Source organism: Oncorhynchus mykiss, chromosome 6 (assembly GCF_057628025.1).
Source record: "Oncorhynchus mykiss isolate SJ-2025 chromosome 6, ASM5762802v1, whole genome shotgun sequence".
Lineage (NCBI taxonomy): Eukaryota > Metazoa > Chordata > Actinopteri > Salmoniformes > Salmonidae > Oncorhynchus > Oncorhynchus mykiss.
In genome coordinates this window covers 62101043-62115317 of record NC_143027.1, presented here as the reverse complement: position 1 = coordinate 62115317, position 14275 = coordinate 62101043, and the positions used below count along the sequence as shown (strand labels likewise).

General features: G+C 40.8%; 14 non-coding genes across 14 annotated transcripts; all 14 read left to right on the top strand.

Moving 5' to 3' along the window:
- Positions 1–385: 385 nt before the first annotated feature.
- On the top strand, positions 386–458 carry trnaf-gaa (transfer RNA phenylalanine (anticodon GAA)). Its single transcript has one exon. It is a non-coding gene; the product is annotated as a tRNA-Phe (tRNA).
- Positions 459–753: 295 nt separating this feature from the next.
- trnaf-gaa (transfer RNA phenylalanine (anticodon GAA)) lies at positions 754–826 on the top strand. The gene has a single exon. It is a non-coding gene; the product is annotated as a tRNA-Phe (tRNA).
- Positions 827–1106: 280 nt separating this feature from the next.
- On the top strand, positions 1107–1179 carry trnaf-gaa (transfer RNA phenylalanine (anticodon GAA)). Its single transcript has one exon. It is a non-coding gene; the product is annotated as a tRNA-Phe (tRNA).
- A 280-nt stretch (positions 1180–1459) lies between these two features.
- On the top strand, positions 1460–1532 carry trnaf-gaa (transfer RNA phenylalanine (anticodon GAA)). Its single transcript has one exon. It is a non-coding gene; the product is annotated as a tRNA-Phe (tRNA).
- A 105-nt stretch (positions 1533–1637) lies between these two features.
- Positions 1638–1709, top strand: trnam-cau (transfer RNA methionine (anticodon CAU)). The gene has a single exon. It is a non-coding gene; the product is annotated as a tRNA-Met (tRNA).
- A 1240-nt stretch (positions 1710–2949) lies between these two features.
- trnaf-gaa (transfer RNA phenylalanine (anticodon GAA)) lies at positions 2950–3021 on the top strand. The gene has a single exon. It is a non-coding gene; the product is annotated as a tRNA-Phe (tRNA).
- A 105-nt stretch (positions 3022–3126) lies between these two features.
- On the top strand, positions 3127–3198 carry trnam-cau (transfer RNA methionine (anticodon CAU)). Its single transcript has one exon. It is a non-coding gene; the product is annotated as a tRNA-Met (tRNA).
- A 798-nt stretch (positions 3199–3996) lies between these two features.
- trnaf-gaa (transfer RNA phenylalanine (anticodon GAA)) lies at positions 3997–4070 on the top strand. Its single transcript has one exon. It is a non-coding gene; the product is annotated as a tRNA-Phe (tRNA).
- A 130-nt stretch (positions 4071–4200) lies between these two features.
- On the top strand, positions 4201–4273 carry trnaf-gaa (transfer RNA phenylalanine (anticodon GAA)). Its single transcript has one exon. It is a non-coding gene; the product is annotated as a tRNA-Phe (tRNA).
- A 134-nt stretch (positions 4274–4407) lies between these two features.
- Positions 4408–4622, top strand: trnaf-gaa (transfer RNA phenylalanine (anticodon GAA)). The gene is made up of 2 exons: positions 4408–4444; positions 4587–4622. It is a non-coding gene; the product is annotated as a tRNA-Phe (tRNA).
- Positions 4623–4752: 130 nt separating this feature from the next.
- Positions 4753–4825, top strand: trnaf-gaa (transfer RNA phenylalanine (anticodon GAA)). Its single transcript has one exon. It is a non-coding gene; the product is annotated as a tRNA-Phe (tRNA).
- A 382-nt stretch (positions 4826–5207) lies between these two features.
- trnaf-gaa (transfer RNA phenylalanine (anticodon GAA)) lies at positions 5208–5280 on the top strand. Its single transcript has one exon. It is a non-coding gene; the product is annotated as a tRNA-Phe (tRNA).
- Positions 5281–8911: 3631 nt separating this feature from the next.
- trnam-cau (transfer RNA methionine (anticodon CAU)) lies at positions 8912–8983 on the top strand. Its single transcript has one exon. It is a non-coding gene; the product is annotated as a tRNA-Met (tRNA).
- A 4788-nt stretch (positions 8984–13771) lies between these two features.
- trnam-cau (transfer RNA methionine (anticodon CAU)) lies at positions 13772–13843 on the top strand. The gene has a single exon. It is a non-coding gene; the product is annotated as a tRNA-Met (tRNA).
- The last annotated feature ends 432 nt before the right edge of the window (positions 13844–14275 follow it).

The following is a 14275-nucleotide window of genomic DNA, read 5'->3' as shown; positions in this document are numbered from 1 at the left end:
GAGCCGATAAGATCTTCATTGTATACAACATAAGCTCGTCCCCTCCACCTATTACCAGATAGACTGAAGATCTAAAGGTCCCTGGTTCGATCCCGGGTTTCGGCAGGAACAGTTTTTGCGAGAGGTCTACATTTGGTTCGTGACATTAAGGAGCCGATAAGATCTTCATTGTATACAACATAAGCTCGTCCCCTCCACCTATTACCAGATAGACTGAAGATCTAAACGTCCCTGGTTCGATCCCGAGTTTCGGCAGGAACAGTTTTTGCGAGAGGTCTACATTTGGTTCGTGACATTCATAAAAAATAACGTGTGCGTGATTACTCCATCCATGTGGAGGCATTTGTCATTCGCTGTTGGAGAAAGTTTAATAGAAAATAAGGTGGCCGAAATAGCTCAGTTGGGAGAGCGTTAGACTGAAGATCTAAAGGCCCCTGGTTCGATCCCGGGTTTCGGCAGGAACAGTTTTTGCGAGAGGTCTACATTTGGTTTGTGTCATTAAGGAGCCGATAAGATCTTCATTGTATACAACATAAGCTCGTCCCCTCCACCTATTACCAGATAGACTGAAGATCTAAAGGTCCCTGGTTTGATCCCGGGTTTCGGCAGGAACCGTTTTTGCGAGAGGTCTACATTTGGTTCGTGACATTCATAAAAAATAACGTGTGCGTGATTACTCCATCCAGGTGGAGGCGATCCTAAAGTCAGCAGAATACACCAGACAGCCAACCACACCACAACCACTTTAAGGTGGCCGAAATAGCTCAGTTGGGAGAGCGTTAGACTGAAGATCTTAAGGTCCCTGGTTCGATCCCGGGTTTCGGCAGGAACAGTTTTTGCGAGAGGTCTACATTTGGTTCGTGACATTAAGGAGCCGATAAGATCTTCATTGTATACAACATAAGCTCGTCCCCTCCACCTATTACCAGATAGACTGAAGATCTAAAGGTCCCTGGTTCGATCCCGGGTTTCGGCAGGAACAGTTTTTGCGAGAGGTCTACATTTGGTTCGTGACATTCATAAAAAATAACGTGTGCGTGATTACTCCATCCATGTGGAGGCATTTGTCATTCGCTGTTGGAGAAAGATTAATAGAAAATAAAGTGGCCGAAATAGCTCAGTTGGGAGAGCGTTAGACTGAAGATTTAAAGGTCCCTGGTTCGATCCCGGGTTTCGGCAGGAACAGTTTTTGCGAGAGGTCTACATTTGGTTCGTGACATTAAGGAGCCGATAAGATCTTCATTGTATACAACATAAGCTCGTCCCCTCCGCCTATTACCAGATAGACTGAAGATCTAAAGGTCCCTGGTTCGATCCCGGGTTTCGGCAGGAACAGTTTTTGCGAGAGGTCTACATTTGGTTCGTGACATTCATAAAAAATAACGTGTGCGTGATTACTCCATCCAGGTGGAGGCATTTGTCATTCGCTGTTGGAGAAAGATTAATAGAAAATAAGGTGGCCGAAATAGCTCAGTTGGGAGAGCGTTAGACTGAAGATCTAAAGGTCCCTGGTTCGATCCCGGGTTTCGGCAGGAACAGTTTTTGCGAGAGGTCTACATTTGGTTCGTGACGTTAAGGAGCCGATAAGATCTTCATTGTATACACCATAAGCTCGTCCCCTCCACCTATTACCAGATAGCAGAGTGGCGCAGCGGAAGCGTGCTGGGCCCATAACCCAGAGGTCGATGGATCGAAACCATCCTCTGCTATGTATTTTGCATGTGGACAATTCGGCGAAGACAAAAACAGCTCATAAGATAATATAAAAAGCCTTTATGCAATAGAAATGATACCTACCATACAGTTAAGATTTGACAAAATAAAAGGATACGTTTGTTTTCAAAGAATGCGTTAAAATTGTATTTGTAAGCAATACTATAACTTATATAATATATCAACTATAAAGTATGAATGGGTGAGTTAGACCACATTAATATTGCGTCATCCTGAAGGGTAAGTGCAAATTTGATGAATCATGATCATGATCTGTCACGCCCTGACCTTAGAGAGCCGTTTTATTTCTCTATGTGGTTAGGTCAGGGTGTGATGTGTGGTGGGCATTCTATGTTTTCTGTTTGTATGTTTTTGCCGGGTATGGTTCTCAATCAGGGACAGCTGTCTATAGTTGTCTCTGATTGGGAATCATTCTTAGGCAGCCTGTTTTGCCACCTTAGTTGTGGGTAGTTGACTTTGTTAGTGGCCTGTATAGCCCTAGTAAGCGGTGTGGTGTTGGTTCTTGTTTTTGTTTGCGACATTCAAAATAAAAAGAAATGTACGCTCACAACGCTGCACCTTGGTCCGGTCATTTCCCTGATGACGTTCGTGACATTATCTGAATGCTCTAATCACATTTTGATCTATTAATGTCAGTCTTTGAATGCTCCATTGTATAAACTACACCGAATAATAATATAAACGCAACATGCAACAATTTCAAAGATTTTACTGAGTTACAGTTCATATAAGGAAATCAGTCAATGTAAATAAATTCATTAGGCCCTAATCCATGGATTTCACATGACTAAGAATACAGATATGCATCTGGTCACAGATACCTTTAAAAAAAAAGGTAGGAGCATGGATCTGAAAATCAGTCAGTATCTGGGGTGACCACCGTTTGTTTGCCTCATGCAGTGCGACACATCTCCTTTGCATAGAGTTGATCAGGCAGTGGCCTGTGGAATGTTGTCACACTACTCTTTAATGGCTGTGTGAAGTTACTGGATATTGGCGGGAACTGTAACACGTTGTCGTACACGTTGATCCAGAGCATCCCATACATGCTAAATGGTGACATGTCTGGTGAGTATGCAGGCCATGGAAGACCTGGGACATTTTCAGCTTCCAGGAATGGTGTACAGATTCTTACGACATGGGACCCTGAATTATCATGCTGAAACATGAGGTGATAGCGGCAGATGATTGGCATGAAAATGTTGGCTTATGGTAGAGAAATAGCTCAGTTGGGAGAGCGTTAGACTGAAGATCTAAAGGTCCCTGGTTCGATCCCGGGTTTCGGCAGGAACAGTTTTTGCGAGAGGTCTACATTTGGTTCGTGACATTAAGGAGCCGATAAGATCTTCATTGTATACACCATAAGCTCGTCCCCTCCACCTATTACCAGATAGCAGAGTGGCGCAGCGGAAGCGTGCTGGGCCCATAACCCAGAGGTCGATGGATCGAAACCATCCTCTGCTATGTATTTTACATGTGGACAATTCGGCGAAGACAAAAACAGATCATAAGATAATATAAAAAGCCTTTATGCAACAGAAATGATACCTACCATACAGTTAAGATTTGACAAAATAAAAGGATACGTTTGTTTTCAAAGAATGCGTTAAAATTGTATTTGTAAGCAATACTTATATAATATATCAACTATAAAGTATGAATGGGTGAGTTAGACCACATTAATATTGCGTCATCCTGAAGGGTAAGTGCAAATTTGATGTGTTCACCCTCTCATGGACAATGGATAAAATAACACGTCATTTTATCTGAGTAGTTCTAGAACTTCCATTACACATTGAGAGCCTGTGTCTGTTAGGAAGAAGACTCCAGATCAACTGAGGCTCATTTGCGTAGCTGTCGTCAGTAATTGGGTTAGCCTAATTTGAACAAAAATTCTAATTGAAAGTATGTGTGAGTTTGTCAGGGGACCAGCAGGTGGACGCTTCAAAAATAACGTGTGCGTGATTACTCCATCCATGTGGAGGCATTTGTCACTCGCTGTTGGAGAAAGATTAATAGAAAATAATCATGATCCTAAAGTCAGCAGAATACACCAGACAGCCAACCACACCACAACCACTTTAAGGTGGCCGAAATAGTTAAGATTTGACAAAATAAAAGGATACGTTTGTTTTCAAAGTTTTTGCGAGAGGTCTACATTTGGTTCGTGACATTCATAAAAAATAACGTGTGCGTGATTACTCCATCCATGTGGAGGCATTTGTCATTCGCTGTTGGAGAAAGATTAATAGAACATAAGGTGGCCGAAATAGCTCAGTTGGGAGAACGTTAGACTGAAGATCTAAAGGTCCCTGGTTCGATCCCGGGTTTCGTCAGGAACAGTTTTTGCGAGAGGTCTACATTTGGTTCGTGACATTCATAAAAAATAACGTGTGCGTGATTACTCCATCCATGTGGAGGCATTTGTCATTCGCTGTTGGAGAAAGATTAATAGAACATAAGGTGGCCGAAATAGCTCAGTTGGGAGAGCGTTAGACTGAAGATCTAAAGGTCCCTGGTTCGATCCCGGGTTTCGGCAGGAACAGTTTTTGCGAGAGGTTCGTGACATTCATAAAAAATAACGTGTGCGTGATTACTCCATCCAGGTGGAGGCGATCCTAAAGTCAGCAAAACACACCAGACAGCCAACCACACCACAACCACTTTAAGGTGGCCGAAATAGCTCAGTTGGGAGAGCGTTAGACTGAAGGTCCCTGGTTCGATCCCGGGTTTCGGCAGGAACAGTTTTTGCGAGAGGTCTACATTTGGTTCGTGACATTAAGGAGCCGATAAGATCTTCATTGTATACAACATAAGCTCGTCCCCTCCACCTATTACCAGATAGACTGAAGATCTAAAGGTCCCTGGTTCGATCCCGGGTTTCGGCAGGAACAGTTTTTGCGAGAGGTCTACATTTGGTTCGTGACATTCATAAAAAATAACGTGTGCGTGATTACTCCATCCATGTGGAGGCATTTGTCATTCGCTGTTGGAGAAAGATTAATAGAAAATAAGGTGGCCGAAATAGCTCAGTTGGGAGAGCGTTAGACTGAAGATCTAAAGGTCCCTGGTTCGATCCCGGGTTTCGGCAGGAACAGTTTTTGCGAGAGGTCTACATTTGGTTCGTGACATTAAGGAGCCGATAAGATCTTCATTGTATACAACATAAGCTCGTCCCCTCCACCTATTACCAGATAGCAGAGTGGCGCAGCGGAAGCGTGCTGGGCCCATAACCCAGAGGTCGATGGATCGAACCATCCTCTGCTATGTATTTTACATGTGGACAATTCGGCGAAGACAAAAACAGATCATAAGATAATATAAAAAGCCTTTATGCAATAGAAATGATACCTACCATACAGTTAAGATTTGACAAAATAAAAGGATAGAAAATATCCTAAAGTCAACTAAATCAATTAGACAGCTAACAAGACACCTTAGAAAATAATGAGAAATAATATTTTAGCAGGATGGCCGAAATAGTTCAGTTGGGAGAGCGTTAGACTGAAGATCAAAAGGTCCCTGGTTCGATCCCGGGTTTCGGCAAGTGTTTATTTTGCGAGACTTCTACATTTGGCCTGAAACACAGGTTCAAAGGGTACATTTAGTTGGGAGATTATGGGTTGGACAAAACCCTGAACTCTCCTCAACTCCTCCACCCTTTCTCCGTGACCCAACCTATACTCAGAGGATTTCATATTATTCTGTATGTATATCAAATATACTCCATTTAATATGATATGTTACATTTCATATTGTATGTATTATTTAGGAATGTCCATCATCCATTTCATATGATATGAATTACAATTTGTATGATGTTAAGAATTTCCAAAACGTACAATACATTACAAATTAGCAACATGTACAATATGTTAAGATTTTGCTAAACGTATGATATGCTACGAATTCCAATTTGTCTTTCACGTCTGACTCAATTTGTTTTAATGACATTACACATTTATTTTGGGATCCAACACTGTAAACGTAATTTAAACTTTTTCAAAAGAAGGCGAGAGAGGACACAGAAGAGAGGACGCAGGACTTGAGCAAATCTAATTGAGAAAAGGCCAACAGAGGAGTGGCCGTCCCGACTCGATAGCCTTCTCCCAGAGAGGAAGCACAAGAGTATCCTCCTACCTGAGTCCTTCGCAGAAGAGTTTTGAGATCCGCTACACCCCCTATGAATCAGCTGTTTTTTACTGGGAGGAGAAAAGCATGCAAATATTTAAAAACAATATGCTACATATCCTTTTATCGATAAAATGTCTAGCACAACTAGCTACTGTACATGTATTTGTACTACTTTACACATTTAATTTGTGATTAATCCCATGTAGCCTAAATGTAATTTGCATAATGATGCTTGAGTGAAGGAGTCTCATTTCCTTCAAGCACATTTGTTTCCACATTTCCTGCTCTCCTTGATAGATGATCGGAATAGTTTGTCACATTATCATCAAAATAATCTGTCAGCCCCAATATTTCCATACTAAGCTGAAATCATTGTGTGATTTTATATTAGGCCTTTGTTTTGTCACACCCAGCTAGCTAAAATTAGATACTTTGAAATTACTTCACCAACGCTACAGCTAGCTAGCTGTTGATATTGAATACACATGCACTTACTTATGCTTGTGTGTTGTGTGTTCTAATGTGCTGAGCAAGTTGAGATGTTAGCTAAAGGTTAAACACTATTAATTTAATGTTCCAACTAAACATCCGATCTGCTCACTGTGATTAAATGTTACATGTTATAGTCATAATTACAAATAGCAGATATGAAGCGTCCCACCTTCAAAAAGTTGCCAGATGGGAGCCTTGTCCTGAAAGACACCAGCCTTTATCCGTTGTATGTGCCCTCAACACCTGTGCCCTGCTGGGCCTCTGTCCGAGCCCTCGAGGCCTGTGTCTGGCTGGGCGTTACCCTAAACCTAAGCTAGCCCTTTAATCTAACCCTTACCATAAACCTTCAACCTAACTCCTAACCTTAACCCTAACCTTTATTCCTAACCCCTAGCTAATGTTAGCCAGCTAGCTAACATTTGTAACTTTTGTATGATTGTAATTCGTAACATATCATTTGAAATGGATGATATGCATCCAAAAAACAATACCAAATAGATGTATCAGATTTACGTACAGAATAATATGAAATGCTCTGAGACCATGTTGCTGTCTGTGATCTCCACATGTGTGCCCGGTTGGGCTTCTGTCCATGCTCCATGACTATGCTCGGCTGTCCCTCAGTCAGCCCCCAGTCCTCCTTACTATTTTTTAAGCTTATACAGCATCATTTTTCATGTATTTATTACTCAACAGTATTCTCTCCTTCTTCTTAATTCACTCACAAAAGCCCTTATCTGTCACGCCCTGACCTTAGAGAGCCGTTTTATTTCTCTATGTGGTTAGGTCAGGGTGTGATGTGTGGTGGGCATTCTATGTTTTCTGTTTGTATGTTTTTGCCGGGTATGGTTCTCAATCAGGGACAGCTGTCTATAGTTGTCTCTGATTGGGAATCATTCTTAGGCAGCCTGTTTTGCCACCTTAGTTGTGGGTAGTTGACTTTGTTAGTGGCCTGTATAGCCCTAGTAAGCGGTGTGGTGTTGGTTCTTGTTTTTGTTTGCGACATTCAAAATAAAAAGAAATGTACGCTCACAACGCTGCACCTTGGTCCGGTCATTTCCCTGATGACGTTCGTGACATTATCTGAATGCTCTAATCACATTTTGATCTATTAATGTCAGTCTTTGAATGCTCCATTGTATAAACTACACCGAATAATAATATAAACGCAACATGCAACAATTTCAAAGATTTTACTGAGTTACAGTTCATATAAGGAAATCAGTCAATGTAAATAAATTCATTAGGCCCTAATCCATGGATTTCACATGACTAAGAATACAGATATGCATCTGGTCACAGATACCTTTAAAAAAAAAGGTAGGAGCATGGATCTGAAAATCAGTCAGTATCTGGGGTGACCACCGTTTGCCTCATGCAGTGCGACACATCTCCTTTGCATAGAGTTGATCAGGCTGTGGCCTGTGGAATGTTGTCACACTACTCTTTAATGGCTGTGTGAAGTTATTGGATATTGGCGGGAACTGTAACACGTTGTCGTACACGTTGATCCAGAGCATCCCATACATGCTAAATGGTGACATGTCTGGTGAGTATGCAGGCCATGGAAGACCTGGGACATTTTCAGCTTCCAGGAATGGTGTACAGATTCTTACGACATGGGACCCTGAATTATCATGCTGAAACATGAGGTGATAGCGGCAGATGATTGGCATGAAAATGTTGGCTTATGGTAGAGAAATAGCTCAGTTGGGAGAGTGTTAGACTGCAGATCTAAAGGTCCCTGGTTCGATCCCGGGTTTCGGCAGGAACAGTTTTTGCGAGAGGTCTACATTTGGTTCGTGACATTAAGGAGCCGATAAGATCTTCATTGTATACACCATAAGCTCGTCCCCTCCACCTATTACCAGATAGCAGAGTGGCGCAGCGGAAGCGTGCTGGGCCCATAACCCAGAGGTCGATGGATCGAAACCATCCTCTGCAATATATTTTACATGAGGACAATTCGGCGAAGACAAAAACAGATCATAAGATAATATAACAAGCCTTTATGCAATAGAAATGATACCTACCATACAGTTAAGATTTGACAAAATAAAAGGATACGTTTGTTTTCAAAGAATGCGTTAAAATTGTATTTGTAAGCAATACTATAACTTATATAATATATCAACTATAAAGTATGAATGGGTGAGTTAGACCACATTAATATTGCGTCATCCTGAAGGGTAAGTGCAAATTTGATGTGTTCACCCTCTCATGGACAATGGATAAAATAACACGTCATTTTATCTGAGTAGTTCTAGAACTTCCATTACACATTGAGAGCCTGTGTCTGTTAGGAAGAAGACTCCAGATCAACTGAGGCTCATTTTCGTAGCTGTCGTCAGTAATTGGGTTAGCCTAATTTGAACAAAAATTCTAATTGAAAGTATGTGTGAGTTTGTCAGGGGACCAGCAGGTGGACGCTTCAAAAATAACGTGTGCGTGATTACTCCATCCATGTGGAGGCATTTGTCACTCGCTGTTGGAGCCGATAAGATCTTCATTGTATACACGATAAGCTCGTCCCCTCCACCTATTACCAGATAGCAGAGTGGCGCAGCGGAAGCGTGCTGGGCCCATAACCCAGAGGTCGATGGATCGAAACCATCCTCTGCTATGTATTTTACATGTGGACAATTCGGCGAAGACAAAAACAGATCATAAGATAATATAAAAAGCCTTTATGCAATAGAAATGATACCTACCATACAGTTAAGATTTGACAAAATAAAAGGATACGTTTGTTTTCAAAGAATGCGTTAAAATTGTATTTGTAAGCAATACTTATATAATATATCAACTATAAAGTATGAATGGGTGAGTTAGACCACATTAATATTGCGTCATCCTGAAGGGTAAGTGCAAATTTGATGTGTTCACTACCACCCTCTCATGGACAATGGATAAAATAACACGTCATTTTATCTGAGTAGTTCTAGAACTTCCATTACACATTGAGAGCCTGTGTCTGTTAGGAAGAAGACTCCAGATCAACTGAGGCTCATTTTCGTAGCTGTCGTCAGTAATTGGGTTAGCCTAATTTGAACAAAAATTCTAATTGAAAGTATGTGTGAGTTTGTCAGGGGACCAGCAGGTGGACGCTTCAAAAATAACGTGTGCGTGATTACTCCATCCATGTGGAGGCATTTGTCACTCGCTGTTGGAGCCGATAAGATCTTCATTGTATACACCATAAACTCGTCCCCTCCACCTATTACCAGATACCAGAGTGGCGCAGCGGAAGCGTGCTGGGCCCATAACCCAGAGGTCGATGGATCGAAACCATCCTCTGCTATGTATTTTACATGTGGACAATTCGGCGAAGACAAAAACAGATCATAAGATAATATAAAAAGCCTTTATGCAATAGAAATTATACCTACCATACAGTTAAGATTTGACAAAATAAAAGGATACGTTTGTTTTCAAAGAATGCGTTAAAATTGTATTTGTAAGCAATACTTATATAATATATCAACTATAAAGTATGAATGGGTGAGTTAGACCACATTAAAATTGCGTCATCCTGAAGGGTAAGTGCAAATTTGATGTGTTCACTACCACCCTCTCATGGACAATGGATAAAATAACACGTCATTTTATCTGAGTAGTTCTAGAACTTCCATTACACATTGAGAGCCTGTGTCTGTTAGGAAGAAGACTCCAGATCAACTGAGGCTCATTTTCGTAGCTGTCGTCAGTAATTGGGTTAGCCTAATTTGAACAAAAATTCTAATTGAAAGTATGTGTGAGTTTGTCAGGGGACCAGCAGGTGGACGCTTATTTTGCGAGACTCCTAAATTTGGCCTGAAACACAGGTTCAAAGGGTACATTTAGTTGGGAGATTATGGGTTGGACAAAACCCTGAACTCTCCTCAACTCCTCCACCCTTTCTCCGTGACCCAACCTATACTCAGAGGATTTCATATTATTCTGTATGTATATCAAAGATACTCCATTTAATATGATATGTTACATTTCATATTGTATGTATTATTAGGAATGTCCATCATCCATTTCAGATGATATGAATTACAATTTGTATGATGTTAAGAATTTCCAAAACGTACAATACATTACAAATTAGCAACATGTACAATATGTTAAGATTTTGCTAAACGTATGATATGCTACGAATTCCAATTTGTCTTTCACGTCTGACTCAATTTGTTTTAATGACATTACACATTTATTTTGGGATCCAACACTGTAAACGTAATTTAAACTTTTTCAAAAGAAGGCGAGAGAGGACACAGAAGAGAGGACGCAGGACTTGAGCAAATCTAATTGAGAAAAGGCCAACAGAGGAGTGGCCGTCCCGACTCGATAGCCTTCTCCCAGAGAGGAAGCACAAGAGTATCCTCCTACCTGAGTCCTTCGCAGAAGAGTTTTGAGATCCGCTACACCCCCTATGAATCAGCTGTTTTTTACTGGGAGGAGAAAAGCATGCAAATATTTAAAAACAATATGCTACATATCCTTTTATCGATAAAATGTCTAGCACAACTAGCTACTGTACATGTATTTGTACTACTTTACACATTTAATTTGTGATTAATCCCATGTAGCCTAAATGTAATTTGCATAATGATGCTTGAGTGAAGGAGTCTCATTTCCTTCAAGCACATTTGTTTCCACATTTCCTGCTCTCCTTGATAGATGATCGGAATAGTTTGTCACATTATCATCAAAATAATCTGTCAGCCCCAATATTTCCATACTAAGCTGAAATCATTGTGTGATTTTATATTAGGCCTTTGTTTTGTCACACCCAGCTAGCTAAAATTAGATACTTTGAAATTACTTCACCAACGCTACAGCTAGCTAGCTGTTGATATTGAATACACATGCACTTACTTATGCTTGTGTGTTGTGTGTTCTAATGTGCTGAGCAAGTTGAGATGTTAGCTAAAGGTTAAACACTATTAATTTAATGTTCCAACTAAACATCCGATCTGCTCACTGTGATTAAATGTTACATGTTATAGTCATAATTACAAATAGCAGATATGAAGCGTCCCACCTTCAAAAAGTTGCCAGATGGGAGCCTTGTCCTGAAAGACACCAGCCTTTATCCGTTGTATGTGCCCTCAACACCTGTGCCCTGCTGGGCCTCTGTCCGAGCCCTCGAGGCCTGTGTCTGGCTGGGCGTTACCCTAAACCTAAGCTAGCCCTTTAATCTAACCCTTACCATAAACCTTCAACCTAACTCCTAACCTTAACCCTAACCTTTATTCCTAACCCCTAGCTAATGTTAGCCAGCAAGCTAACATTTGTAACTTTTGTATGATTGTAATTCGTAACATATCATTTGAAATGGATGATATGCATCCAAAAAACAATACCAAATAGATGTATCAGATTTACGTACAGAATAATATGAAATGCTCTGAGACCATGTTGCTGTCTGTGATCTCCACATGTGTGCCCGGTTGGGCTTCTGTCCATGCTCCATGACTATGCTCGGCTGTCCCTCAGTCAGCCCCCAGTCCTCCTTACTATTTTTTAAGCTTATACAGCATCATTTTTCATGTATTTATTACTCAACAGTATTCTCTCCTTCTTCTTAATTCACTCACAAAAGCCCTTATCTGTCACGCCCTGACCTTAGAGAGCCGTTTTATTTCTCTATGTGGTTAGGTCAGGGTGTGATGTGTGGTGGGCATTCTATGTTTTCTGTTTGTATGTTTTTGCCGGGTATGGTTCTCAATCAGGGACAGCTGTCTATAGTTGTCTCTGATTGGGAATCATTCTTAGGCAGCCTGTTTTGCCACCTTAGTTGTGGGTAGTTGACTTTGTTAGTGGCCTGTATAGCCCTAGTAAGCGGTGTGGTGTTGGTTCTTGTTTTTGTTTGCGACATTCAAAATAAAAAGAAATGTACGCTCACAACGCTGCACCTTGGTCCGGTCATTTCCCTGATGACGTTCGTGACATTATCTGAATGCTCTAATCACATTTTGATCTATTAATGTCAGTCTTTGAATGCTCCATTGTATAAACTACACCGAATAATAATATAAACGCAACATGCAACAATTTCAAAGATTTTACTGAGTTACAGTTCATATAAGGAAATCAGTCAATGTAAATAAATTCATTAGGCCCTAATCCATGGATTTCACATGACTAAGAATACAGATATGCATCTGGTCACAGATACCTTTAAAAAAAAAGGTAGGAGCATGGATCTGAAAATCAGTCAGTATCTGGGGTGACCACCGTTTGCCTCATGCAGTGCGACACATCTCCTTTGCATAGAGTTGATCAGGCTGTGGCCTGTGGAATGTTGTCACACTACTCTTTAATGGCTGTGTGAAGTTATTGGATATTGGCGGGAACTGTAACACGTTGTCGTACACGTTGATCCAGAGCATCCCATACATGCTAAATGGTGACATGTCTGGTGAGTATGCAGGCCATGGAAGACCTGGGACATTTTCAGCTTCCAGGAATGGTGTACAGATTCTTACGACATGGGACCCTGAATTATCATGCTGAAACATGAGGTGATAGCGGCAGATGATTGGCATGAAAATGTTGGCTTATGGTAGAGAAATAGCTCAGTTGGGAGAGTGTTAGACTGCAGATCTAAAGGTCCCTGGTTCGATCCCGGGTTTCGGCAGGAACAGTTTTTGCGAGAGGTCTACATTTGGTTCGTGACATTAAGGAGCCGATAAGATCTTCATTGTATACACCATAAGCTCGTCCCCTCCACCTATTACCAGATAGCAGAGTGGCGCAGCGGAAGCGTGCTGGGCCCATAACCCAGAGGTCGATGGATCGAAACCATCCTCTGCAATATATTTTACATGAGGACAATTCGGCGAAGACAAAAACAGATCATAAGATAATATAACAAGCCTTTATGCAATAGAAATGATACCTACCATACAGTTAAGATTTGACAAAATAAAAGGATACGTTTGTTTTCAAAGAATGCGTTAAAATTGTATTTGTAAGCAATACTATAACTTATATAATATATCAACTATAAAGTATGAATGGGTGAGTTAGACCACATTAATATTGCGTCATCCTGAAGGGTAAGTGCAAATTTGATGTGTTCACCCTCTCATGGACAATGGATAAAATAACACGTCATTTTATCTGAGTAGTTCTAGAACTTCCATTACACATTGAGAGCCTGTGTCTGTTAGGAAGAAGACTCCAGATCAACTGAGGCTCATTTTCGTAGCTGTCGTCAGTAATTGGGTTAGCCTAATTTGAACAAAAATTCTAATTGAAAGTATGTGTGAGTTTGTCAGGGGACCAGCAGGTGGACGCTTCAAAAATAACGTGTGCGTGATTACTCCATCCATGTGGAGGCATTTGTCACTCGCTGTTGGAGCCGATAAGATCTTCATTGTATACACGATAAGCTCGTCCCCTCCACCTATTACCAGATAGCAGAGTGGCGCAGCGGAAGCGTGCTGGGCCCATAACCCAGAGGTCGATGGATCGAAACCATCCTCTGCTATGTATTTTACATGTGGACAATTCGGCGAAGACAAAAACAGATCATAAGATAATATAAAAAGCCTTTATGCAATAGAAATGATACCTACCATACAGTTAAGATTTGACAAAATAAAAGGATACGTTTGTTTTCAAAGAATGCGTTAAAATTGTATTTGTAAGCAATACTTATATAATATATCAACTATAAAGTATGAATGGGTGAGTTAGACCACATTAATATTGCGTCATCCTGAAGGGTAAGTGCAAATTTGATGTGTTCACTACCACCCTCTCATGGACAATGGATAAAATAACACGTCATTTTATCTGAGTAGTTCTAGAACTTCCATTACACATTGAGAGCCTGTGTCTGTTAGGAAGAAGACTCCAGATCAACTGAGGCTCATTTTCGTAGCTGTCGTCAGTAATTGGGTTAGCCTAATTTGAACAA